A 13,705-nucleotide genomic window follows, 5' to 3' on the forward strand; every position below is an offset into this window, starting at 1 on the left:
TGCCTTCTGGACAAGACTGCGACTCAAAATGGTCATGTATCAGCCTGCTCACCTGGTTAACAAGCAATAAATAAATAAATGTGTGTGTGTGCATGTGCGTGTGTGTGTGTGTGTGTGTGTGTGTCTGTCTGTGTGTGCTTGTGTGTGATTGTGTGCGTGCGTGTGTGTGTGTGTGTGTGTGTGTGTGTGTGTGTGTGTGTGTGTGTGTGTGTGTGTGTGTGTGTGTGTGTATATATATGTATCTATGTGTATATATTTATAAGTTTGTGTGAGTGGGGGGGTTCTGTTGGTTGTATCAGTATGGGGGTCAGTCCTAAAATCCTAATAATCTGCTTCACAGTTGCAAAATCAGGTATTTAATACAATCCCCTGTCAAAATTTATGTGTAGTTTCTTATGTTATGGTTGAAAAGTTCCTTGCATATTTGTATTGGCAGTATAGGCAATGTTTATTGCTTTTTTGTGAGTATTCTGGTAATTCCTATAGTTCTGTAAGCACATTGTATGTGTAGATAATATGTTTCCTGAAGTCACAGATTAATGTCTTCAATCTGGTTAGGCTTGAAAGCACAGTGTCTCACTTCTTGTGTCACTTCTCTGTTTTTTTAACCACAGTACCTCGTCACTGCAATCTAAACAGAACTGAAGAATGTCCCTAATGAGATTTTGGTTTGAAGTAAAAAGGTTTCATATGACGTTTGACATCACTTGTAGTATATGCTAACCTTATTCTGCAGTGTGAACTATATGTACTGTTCGACAGGTAATAACACTTAAAATGTGATGTTATAAAGTGTTTTCATTTTTTTATACAATATGCTTAAGTCTAAGACTTTTAAACAGAAACAGACATGTGTTATACACTTATTAGTGATCTCTTCAGTGAAGAATCAAGAATATAACTAAAAGTACATTGGGATAAAGCATTCCTTGAATAAATTGACAGTATTTATTAAAGAAAGATGATATAATAACATAACATCATTTTATTAACAACCATCACCTGTTGTAGAGAAGGTCAAGTAGAACAGATTATAATGGTTTGGGCACAGGTGCAGGAAAGCTGAAGATGATTTGGCGATATTTTACTTGAGGGCCTCACCAGATGCGCAGTAGCAAGCCCCACCCAAATCCCTCCCCCGTGCTATTTCGGAATCGGGCACTAATGAATATGCATTCCCTCGAAGAATCCTGCAACCAGCCGCAATACCTGCTAGCTGAGGGGCACTACTACTTCTTAGTGAGTGGAAAGCGTGCCATATAGTCAGTAAAGCTGGGCTTTTCTAAAGTAGATGTTGAACTCTGATACAAACAGGGTAAAGTCATAAAGTAAATGATACAAACAGGGTAAAGTTAGAAAGTAAATACTACCTGTAAGACATATGTGACTGTCCTTACCCAATGACCACTGAAGCAGAAAACTGAAATAAACTAATGCTGACTTGGCAATAGTCATTCTGGGATATTAATTAGTCTCTATATCTCTCACAGAGTGAAAATTACAAGAGCTTCAGTGAAGTGACTTTTTATTATTATTATTATTATTATTATTATTATTATTATTATTATTATTATTTTTCAGCTAGACCACTTGCATTTACTGTTATAACATATGCCTAGTCACGAAATACATTTCAAATCTGTTAATACACTGTCTGGCTTGTGGTACATGTCTTGTGTTGTCTTCGAGAACAATTGTTTGTTTCTTTTTTTAATATAAACAAAGAAATGCGTATTTATTAAATAAAAGACATATTTCAGAAACTCGTTTTGTTTCTGCATCTGGTTGTCTGCAAAGTATATTTTCTTTGGAATTAAATGGTAAACTACACGGTCACTTTTTACCATATATTAAATACATTGTTTACTGAACATTAATTTTATACACATTTTATACATTTTACTTCTCAACAGCTGATTAGAATGCCATGTCAATCATGGCTCATTACATATGCAAACCTGGTCGTCAATCGTTCGCGCCATGCCCACTTCTGCGCAAAATGCAAGGTGAGGCCTTCAAGTAAAATATCGCCGATGATTTGACAAAGAAGATTTGAGACAGACAGGAAGAAGGAAAAGGAAATGAGGATGCCCAATGAATAATCAGTGTATTGCATAAGAGAGGACCTGCAACAGTTAGTAATGACTGTTGAAGAAGGTAAGAAATTGACCTTGAATCAAGAGTGGGGGCAACACCCAAACCCCATGTACAAAAACTGTGAAAAAGGGGTTAATGATGACGATGATGACAATAATGATGATGATGGTAATGGTGATGGTGATGATGTTCTATTGCAGAGAATATTTTTATTGTATAGCACTATTAAATAACTTTAGTATTTACAACATTATACATTTTCAGACTGAGATCATTTCCACAAATTCTATTAAAGTTTAAATGTATGCCACCATCTGTCTTTTACAGTCATAGTTTGATAGGTAAGCTCTAGGCAATCAGTCTGCAGACAATTATAAACTTAGCAAATAATCAGTGTGACCAAAGGTGAGAATCAAACCCTGTACTTTGCACTTGTATGGTAAACACCATTACCTTCAAGCCAAACCCCAAAACATTGAGATCTGTAGACAGACTGAGTTAAGCATTCATTTTGATGACATGGACAAATATGACATCTTTACTTCCATCTTACAATGATGATAATGTGAAAACAATGTTCAACTCAGTATCACACACATTTCTGGGTACACTGTGGAGTGGTAGATATGAAGAGTGGAGTTATACCTCAAAAACTGCAGTTTATAATCGATATATTTTTATATAGCATGATTATTTTTATATAGCATGAGTTACTTCTTCTGTTTGCAAAGATTAAGCCACTGTTCTTACCTTCATTTTGTTATTTCCTTTCTCACTGTTATTTTGTAGTAATGTCTGAATATCATTATAACCTAAACAATGTATAAGTATAGGCAAATAAACTTTGATCATTTTTTGTTTAATTGTCTGTTTGCTAATCAGGGTAAAATGTTGATCTCCTTGGAAAGTTTTCATTGTCTGTCCAAGTTTACAAGTTGGAGAGTAGCTGTGCACAAGTGGCAGTGGAATGGGTGGGGCCAATGGGAAGAGGTGCGGCCAACTAGAACGGGGTGGAGCTATGCTCAAAAAAACAACTGGAACTTTAATTAAATATGCTGCCCTGTGTGCCAAACCATCATTATGAGAGTCCAATCAAGACAAAATGAAGTGTAGAAGAAAAAAATAGTTCAATGCATTGGCTACATGACAGCTTACTTAATATCTAGATGGAAAGAAAAAGGTTGTGAGGCATGAAAAAATAAATTACTTTTTAAATACATTACTGGAATACTAGTCAAAATCAAGTATAAATAAAAACAAGCTTCTTCTTGTACTGCAGTTCAAATTATAACTTATATTCAGCTTTATAAAAATGCCAAGCAACATGCTGAAAGTAGAAATCTCTGTGACACCCCCACTTGTAAAAATGTTTCTTATCTAAAAAAGACCTGCTGCCTGACAACAACTATCTACTTGTTTCATGGGGAAAGCATGATCAAAGTAAAAAATCAACAGCAAACAAGATAAATTGCTTAAAGGATTACTGCACAGGTTATGGACCACACATGATTGGCATTTTGTTTAGTTTACTGGTAAAGCCTGCAAAGATGACTGCAAATCTCCAACAAATGTAATGAGCTTCTGAAAATACTGTAATCCTGTCCTTTATTACAAATATTGTCATATGAATTTCAATATCTAAGGCTTATACATTATCTAGTTATGTAAATATACTCTGCATGGCAACAACAAAAAGGCTTTTGGTGTTGGTAATTATTTAACAGTATGCTTATTAAAGGTTACTTGCATCTTACAATCTCAGACAAGCTTACCTGATGGTCATTAAAGCATTGCTACTTAAACACAAAGCAACAAGCACTGTGACAGCATGCATTTTATGAATAATAAGAAGCATAAATCAACAGTATAAAAATATGACAGAAAACCAGAACATTCAGCAAAATCAAGGACAGATGAAAAGCCACTGTTGTACTTGTGTCTACCTTGGATGGGGGAATACTCTGCACACTTACACTGCATAATTACTCCTTGCCTTGCTTGGACATATCCAGAGTCACTACATAGGGGAGTGGGGTGCAACAAGTATGCCACAATTTGAAATGTATCTGGCTGATGGTGATGGCTCTGGCACTCATACCTCTCAATCTCAGAGCAAGAAATCTGGACAAAGCTATACATAGAAGTGGGACACAGGCGCAAAAATAAGTACATTCTTTAAATATTGCTCTTATAAACTTAGAAAGATAATAGAATAGTAGTAGGTCTTGCATTAGTATGACATTTCTGAAGGGTATGAAATCTGAAACTCAAATGTCTGCCATTATTTTCTAACTTCAATCTTTAATGATTTGCCACTAATTTGGCAGAAAACCACAATTTTATGAAAAACAGACCAAAAATGTGATGCAAAAATATAAAATTGCCACACAATACAGCTGGGAACCTGTCAAAGAAGGGACAATTTTTAATATTAGTACTATTAACTTGAGCAGCTGACAAAATAAGAGCATCTGCATGCATTTCTGAAATAAAAGTAATCTATAACTCTGATCATTACAGTAATTTGTAATTGTAAACCCTCCACGTTTTCTTCCAAAATTGCCATTTTGCGGAGGAATTATTAGGGGGAGAGCAACATTTTGAGCCAAAATTGGGGACAGTTGAGAGGTTTGGATATTCCTAACTCTATAAACTGATTTATTTGCATGTACCTCTCAACCTCTTAATGCAGGAAATCTGGACAAGGCCAAATAAATATATTGGGGGAACATACAAACAGTGCTAAAAATTGCTCTTGTATAAACTTAAGACAGCTGATAGAATAACAGGTCTTGCTTTAGCATGCATTTTTCTGAAGGTTATAATGTCTGAAACTCAATGTCTGTCATTATTTAGTGACTTCATTCCTAAATGATTTGCCAGAAAACCACAAATTTTATGAGGAACAAAGCAAAAATAAGAAGCAAAAATCTATTCATTCTGCAAATATCTGGACAGTTGAGAGGTATAGTTCAGCCGGGGCTGTCTGAGTTTGCTGCCCTTCCCCCCTAACAAAATCATGGTCGAATGGAGCGTCCCCCCCTGCAGCCATTCCAATGTCCCATTCCTTGGTTATTTCACCCCATTTACCACAAACACTGTAATGTGCATACTACTTTACTTCTGCGAAGATTTGGATTTCATTTGAAAGTTTTATTTTGCATTTTACAGCACAGACCCTAATAGATATCTGCTAAACAAAGCAATGCAGTCTGACAATGAAAATAGACTTAGCATTAAAACGTCTCTGCCCTTGAAACTCACATACATTGAAACAGCATTGAAACACACATTCAAAGAAAATACATTTTGCCAGTGGCAGATAAAGATTAACTTTGGGCTGTTTTCAAATTATAGACCCCTTGAACACAAAACATACACATGCTCTTTGATACACCTTCCTGATTTTATTAAATTATATTCCTTGTACAATACAGTACAGTTTTTTTAGAGGGCATTTAATATTTATTGTTTTGAACATTTTTCCAGTAAACAATGAAACAAAATGCATGCACCAATAATGACAAAACTGCCCAATTCAGAACATTTCCATCATAAAAGTCCACTCAAACTTATGTTTCCATCATAAAAGTCTACTCAAACTTCTACAGTCCACCAGTATCAGTAAATATGCACAATCTCTGAAGATAAAAATGATCTAAATTCCACATTAAATAAATCTGTAACTAACGAAGAGGTTGCTGCTAGCAAACAACTTTATATGTCATTGTTTCATCTACAAATAAAGTGATTGTTGCCCTTGAGGAATAAATTGCCCATGTTGCATTAAAAAAATGATAAGCTAGTAATATCGCAGCAGGGAATGGATGGCAAACTGACAGGTTCATAGTTACTAGGTACCTTCACCAAAAAGGACTGCTGCATCCACCCCATTTACAACACAGTACCTTATCAGCAATGCATCTACCGACTTTCGGAGTAGAACCCACAGCCTTCTGCATCAAAAGCAAGTACACTACTTGTTGTGCTATTAACAATGCAAGTAGACTCACCATAAGCAGTACTAAACTTTAGTTCCCCTGCAGCTCTCAGCTCCTTGTAAAATCTGCTCGACACTCTACTGTATCTCTGAACTTTGCAACACAAGAAATCTGGAAAAAGCCAAAATTTATTTGGGGTGGGCAAAAGCCCAAAAACCTGGGACAAATTTTAGACATTGCTTGTATAATGTTGGAAAGTTGCTCCAATAAAATGCTGCGTTACCACCATACATTTCACTGCCAAGCGTTAAACCCAGGGGAACCCTGTGCAAAACAGTCAGAGCAACATACCACTATGCCAAATCAGCTGTTTTGTGAAAGAGAGGAAGACTGAAACTTAAATGACTACTATTTAGTGAATTCAGTTCTCAAGATAGCTGTCAACCTCTTAGCACAAAACACCTGAACAAAGCCAATAATGGGGGAATACATCCCCCAAACATATTCAGTTCTCACCATACCTCTCAACCTCTTAGCAAAAAACACATGGACAAAGCCAGCAATGGGGGAATACAGCCCCCAAACATATTCAGTGAATTCAGTTCTCACCATAGCTCTCAGCCTTAGCACAAAAACCTGGAAGCAGCCAATAATGGGGGAATACAGTCCCAAAAATAAGGACAAATTTCACATATCCATGTTATAAACATGTACTTTCTGAAGAATATGAAGTCTGAAATTCAAATTCCTGTTAGTTTTATTTAATATTTGTTAACCAGGAAAGTCTGACTTGGAACAAAAGCCAATTTTCAGTAGAGCAGGGAGAAACACTCCAGACATGTCTTTGCAAGATGGGAAGACATGCAAACTCCACACAGAATGCACCCCAGCCAAGAATCAAACCAAAGAACCTATAGCTGTCAGGCAACAATGCTGCCAGTGCACCACTGCCCTACTGACTTTGCTAGCAACAACAAACATTCAGAAACCACAGATTTTATGAGGAACAGAACAAATATGATGCAAAAATCTGAAAATTATTTTACAGATGGTGGTGGGTAGGAAATTCAGGCCCTTACTACCTGCACCCAAGGTACAGGCTTCAAGCCTGAGTATTCTCTACCGACCACCATTTGTTCTCTCTAGCTACCTGTATGTAGCAACTGGGGCATTTCACACACACACACACACACACACACACACACACACACACACACACACACACACACACACACACACACACACACACACACAGACACACACACACACACACCTCCATTTCTTCGTAGCACACTACCTCCATAGCAGCAACTCCGTTCGTTCTCCCACCATAGATCAGATCAAACTCCATTCAGAGCAGCGCTAGCAACACTGTTTGTCCTCCATAGCAGCCCGCGCAACTGTTTCCCCACCCCAGCAACTCTGGTCATCCTTTGTAGCAGCCCGTGCAAGCTGTTTCCCTGTGAGACATCATGGGAGTAAGCTGGAACCTCCAGCCTGTGGGTGATGCAGTCCAGTGACCTTTTGGTCTGTGTGGTCATCACTGCACAGACTTCTGGGCTGGCAGGGCAGAGATCCCTGTCCAGACTGCCTAACTCAGCAATCTGAGTGTTCTGAGTACTAAGCATGCATGCGTGGAGTTCCGGGACTCGTGAATTTTTTTTGTTTGTTTTCTTTCTATGGTGGGGGGACTGTTTTTAATCTTTATTCTTTTCCTTTTATTTTTCTGCAGGTGGGGGGCTGAAGTCCTGCAGTCTTATAGCAGGAGCAGCCCCTGCTGTGCACTCAGATTACAATATGACAGTTGTATAGCAGTATGTGCATGAAAAAAAGGAAAATTAAAAAAATTAACTAACGTTGCATTTTCAGTATATACAGTTTGTCAAGTATCTGTCAAGACCTAAAACTAAACAGTGTGATAGTAAGATGTAAGGGTGGATAGGAGTGGTTAAACTTAGATATATTACTGTGGCTAGCTAGAGTGGGAGGAGACATAATAGGAGGAGATGGTGGACATGGGAAAGAAAAAAAGTAGTGTGTACAAGCGATAAGTGCAAATTTGCTAATCTACTGGTAAGACAAATACATTTTGCCTAAAGAGAAATATTTTAGGTAAGGATTCAGGTTATACTACTGTCCAGGAAGAATTTATACATTCTTTTTTTGAACTGACATTGTTTTATGTGTTGCCTGAATTTATGGATTGGGTCATTTATGGCTAGACATTCCCAAATGTTGGTGCTAATGCAGAGAAGGCATAATCATTAAAATGTTTTTATTTTTGTTATAGAAGTAATTAGGTTGAGGTATATGGGTGCAAGAGGCCATAGGATGCATGTGGAGGCTCTTAAAATTAACCTACTGTTAAAAGGAGGAAGAGGTCTAGGGAGCCAATTAGTAGGGATGATCAGTATTTGTTATAGAGTCATTTTGGTTTTAATGAGAGTAGTAGACTGATGTTCTTGTTGAAGGTCAGAGTTACAAACCTGCAAATATTATTGGGAGTAGTCTGTAATGCAAATTCATTATCTGAAGGCTGCTAGAAAGTACATTTTAAAGGTGTTGGGAAATAAACATATTTACTTATTGAATGTTTACCTTTGGGGCACAGCAAGTAGGATTTTGTTCAGTTTTTGTGAAAAAGTTTGTTTACCTTAGATTTTGTAATTTGAATGTTGTTCCTTTGTTTTGGAAATTTGGATTCATTCCGGGATGATCTAAATAGCACATCATTGATCTTTTTAGTATCAAGGATAAAGTTTTGTTGGGAAAGCTGGTCAGTTTTTTGGACAGGTATTTTTTAAATTCTCCCTAAAAATGTTAGTTGTGTTGCTAGCTTGGAAAATCACCACACAATCTTTGCATAAAATAATATGTATTTGAAGAAAGTCAGTTGTTTATTATTGACTTCTGAGAAAAGAACTGAAGGCAGCACTAATCCTTGTGAGATACCTTTGTTAAGTGGGAAGAAGGAGGAAGTGGAATTACCTCTCTGGACTTTGAAGTGTCTATTTAATACAAAGTCTTTGAAACACTGTATTGCATTTGCACTTATTACTGGTATAAGAAGAGAGTTTTGAAGAGGTAACTAGGAACTAAAATCAAAGGTCTTGTTGAAGGCAATGAAGAGGGATTCTCACAATTGGCCTTTTGTGTTCTAAAGAATATCTTCAATTATGGCATATAGGTTTGTCACAGTGTTTCTACTCACCTGGGATTCTTGTTCATATTTACAGCATTTGGATGTTCTCTGACAGTTGGCTGCAAATCAGCTTTTTTTAATTTAGTTAATATTAATCAGTCCTAATTATTATATCTGCAGTTAAGGCACTAACAAATAGTTCTAATTCATTTAGCTTATTATTTTGGGTTGGAGAATTGCATGGTATTTCTTTTATTTTTATTTATATATTTACAATATTTACAAAGACGGATCCGTGATTTGTTTCAGCTTTTTAAATTAGTGCATGAACTGCAAAATTTTCTATTTTTTTTCAAAGTGTGGCACTTGACATTATAAAAATAAAGGCCATTGCAAAAATAGAGACAATTTGCTTGTGTCCTGCTTTATAACATTATTCTGTGTCTGGTCACTAATAATTTATCCAGGTAAATAAGCCTGATTTATAAGGTGACCCAATAGAACATCAGATAAATTACTCCAGATGAGTTTGGAGAAAAAAAATTACCCTGCGATTTATGAAAACTCCATGCAAGAGTAAGTCTATTCTTGCATGGAGTGGAACATGCCCGTTCAGCACAGCAGAGCACCTTGCATATTCATGAAGGCACGCTGCTGTATAACCTGCACGGGCACGATCCTTGAACATGAGCAGGGGGTGTGTCCGAGCAGTGCTCGCACAGTGAACATGCTCACTGCCCTCAGGAAGTGTTGTATGGCACTTTGAATACAAAAACAGTGTCCGCAGCCACTGTTAGCATACACCTAACTGAACAGATATTTGCAGAATATACAGATCTGTGCCTCATATGTTAGGTGTGTTCCTCCTACTGTCCTGGCAAAAAGCTGAGGCTCAAAGGCATTAAATAATGACAAACATTTGAGTCTAAGACTCCACATCCTTCAAGTAAGTCATGCTAATGCAAAACCTATTATTCATCAACTTCCTAAGTTTATAAGAGCAATATTTAAAATCTGTCCCTCTTTGCCCCCCCCCCCCTCCATCATGTTAGGGTTTGTCCAGATTTTATGCTGTAAGAGGTGGATACGTATGACTGTTAGCTATGTGCACATCCCTAAACTAAGAAAAATAAAACAAATAATTTTTCCCTGTCCCCACTAAAGATAGCTGAGTGGGTGTACGCATCGTGCAGTTGTGTTTAGCATAGCTTAAACATCCAAAGGAGCTAAATAGAAATATACAGCCAAAATAGCCATAGTGAAATAGCATAGTGGTTAGAGCTTTTGCTTAGCATGGAGTCATTCATGATTTGAGCCTCAATGCAGTCCATTCATTTTTATATGTGAAAACAGCACTAAAATGTCTTTTTTTATAAATAGGTAGTGAATAATATATATTTGTTAACCTGGGTAGTGTGGGAGGTCCAAATGTGAGTTGTCAGTATAGTACAGATGTAAAACCCCCATAAAAAACACGTGTCCCATGCAGTATAGCCAGGACCCAGCCTGGGCCTTCCTCTTCCATTGGTCCTGAACCACCTTCGGGTGGAACCACCTCAGGGGATGAGGTTCATCCCCCACTGGGAGCAGGCATGGAGAGGAGACTGTCAACCGCAGTCAGGTCCGGGGGTTGGTGCGCAGCATCCTCTGTTCAGAGTATGGTGATCAGCTGCACCAGCTTGAGGGCTGCCTGACACATCTTGAGGGTCAGCCTGCCCCTCCTGTGCAGCTCCCAGCACAGCCACCTTTGGGGCCGTGAAGGTGCAGTGGTGACTGCCTGTGGGTGGGGACTTGAATCCCACTGTAACTATATGGGGGCTCATGTGCATCTGATTCCCAACCACCCTCCCCATCCAAGGTGTTTACTCCCCACATGTGTCATATACCACCTCTGTCAGCTGTCTTGTCTGTCTTCCTACCCAACTTACCTCCCGAAATGTACCTACTATCCTTCCCCAACATCCCACTCTCACCTTATGAAAAAAAAAAAAAAAAAAAAAAAAAAAAAGGGCAATTGGATTTTGTGTTACTGCATTAACTGTGTCACCTTATCTACTCTAATCATGAAACTGGGAACATATCCCAAATACTAGAGTAGATAAGGTGACACAGTTAATGCAGTAACACCCTCCTGTCTGTTGTAACATATACCGACTGGAATAGCCCAAATCCAAAACCACATTACTCCCCACTAATTACTGACATAAATCCTCACATCATCCCACTGATGTGTCAGAAATACGCAACACATATGGGGGACAGGCAACAGTACATCTGATATATATCTGGACATAACCTCACAGTAGGGAAACTACACTGAGCTGCTAGGCATGTTCCCAAGCACTATCTAAACTACAGGCAGACTGACACAACACTAACCCAATTTTGCTATGGGGGAATACACATGCAATTGCAAATATATCAGGCACTACAGGGTTGTCACAGCACTGACAATCAGACACCAGTGTGAAAGTGCATACCCAGAACCAATCTCAGCACATTCAAAGTGACATACTAGCAAGCCACAGGAACAGTAGAGTATATGGAGTGTGTGAACAAAATCATCAGCATGCTTGCCACTCACACACTACCCCTGCATATACTGGCCCAATTCACAGTGTAGTCTAATGCCTGACTGTGGTATGGAACATGTGTCAGTCTGCCCCTGCAAACATATACAGCTGACAGAGCACCAGAAACTGGAGCAGCATGCAAAGTCAGATAGAAAAGGACCCGTAACACTTACATCTACCCCCTCCCTACACAGGCCAAATAACGCATTCACAGTAAACTGCTACACAGTCCTGACAGTCTGTCAACAATTGCCAGAAATACACAGTCCTCTCAATTTTACAGAGTCCCACAGAACATTCAGGCTTTGTCCTCATATATAAGGCCTCCTACACATAACATTTCTGGCAGTCTGATACATCACTGGGATGATATCAGGAATGAAGTCACTATATAATGATATACTATACCTATTTACCTCTTACAGCATGACATCTGGACAAAGCCTGACATACCTGGGGGGCAGAGGCCCAAACACAGGGCATTATTGACATATTGCTGTTATAAACTGAGAAAGTTGCTGGTGTAACAGGGTTGTTGTAACATATCTGTTCTGAAGGATATAAAATCAGAAACACACATGGATATTATCATTTACTGACTGCAATCCTCAGAGTATGCTACTGAATTTCCAAAGCCAAAAAATGTTTGAGTAACACACCAAATATAAGATTCCAAACTCTGGCCGGTGTGCAGATAGCCTTATAGTTGAGAGTTATGTCAACCACGTAACACTGTCAGACTTAAATTCATGCATAGAAGCCATATCCACAGAAACCCTGTCAAACTATGCATGACTTCAACTGTATAACAGTAATACTTACATTCTGTCCCTATGTCTGGAACATTCTCCCCCAGTTTGTTGGGCTGTCTCCGCAGTGTTTGTTGTAAGAGGTGTTTCCAACTACCCACTGTGATGCTGTTTGTCACACAGTTCCATGAAGTCCTCCTCACAGGCAAGGAAAAGGGGCAATGCCCACATGAAGTACTCAGTTATAGGAGTGTATTTTCATGCTATTGGGTATGGGGATGACACTACAGCTGTTCTACATGCAATTAGCAAGTGGGGGACTCCAACTGGTGCACAGGCCATCAGCTGCTCATGAGCATTACCTACTAAAGACAATGTGCTGTCTATACAAAACAGATGTATATCTTACATCTGTCTCAGAGAGCGAGAGAGAGAGAGACAAACAAACAAATAGACACAGACAAACAAACTGAAACTGACAGTTTACACCAATTGAACCAGAAAAAAACACAGGTATGTCAAACAAGCATGTAATGGAATGTAGTAGGGGTATATAAACATGGAAAATAGGAAGTTCAAACAATATTATGTCTCCACAACACATGGTGTACTGATATATTGCTGAGCAGAACATATGGCCATATCATCTGTGTCTGTCTGCAGTGACATAGAACAGCTTAGGGCCCTGAGTCACCCTAGGAAAGGATGGCTCACATATGACCACTAATGGAGTGTGTGTTGCTCAATACTGAATGTGACACTGCTAGGCCAGCTACTGGGATGTCGCACTTATCCATATGTTAATTGTCAATATACATATGATATACATGTTTGTCTCAGACATGTGATGGACCTATACAGGGTACTTTCATAGTGAAATACTGTTGCAACTGTGTGTGTTGAACTGCATATGATATATTGAGCCCATACCATTCAACTGTCCAGTGTTATGCACACTGACCATATGCGTGCCTCATATTTGTAGTTATGTCATCAAGAGTTGTGTTATGTCTGGCAAATAATTGTAAACCTGTGAACACTGACATTACAAAATCATCTTCTCTTTCTTTTGGTTGTAACTGTTAGTGGTCACCACAGCAGATCATTTGTCTGCATGTCTTCCAGCCTTCTGCATCTTGCTCTGTCACACCAACCACCTGCATGTCCACTATCACCACATACATACACCTTATCTTAGGCCTT

The sequence above is a fragment of the Protopterus annectens genome, chromosome 2.part2 (assembly GCF_019279795.1).
Source record: "Protopterus annectens isolate FY-2018-M chromosome 2.part2, PAN1.0, whole genome shotgun sequence".
Taxonomy (NCBI): domain Eukaryota; kingdom Metazoa; phylum Chordata; order Ceratodontiformes; family Protopteridae; genus Protopterus; species Protopterus annectens.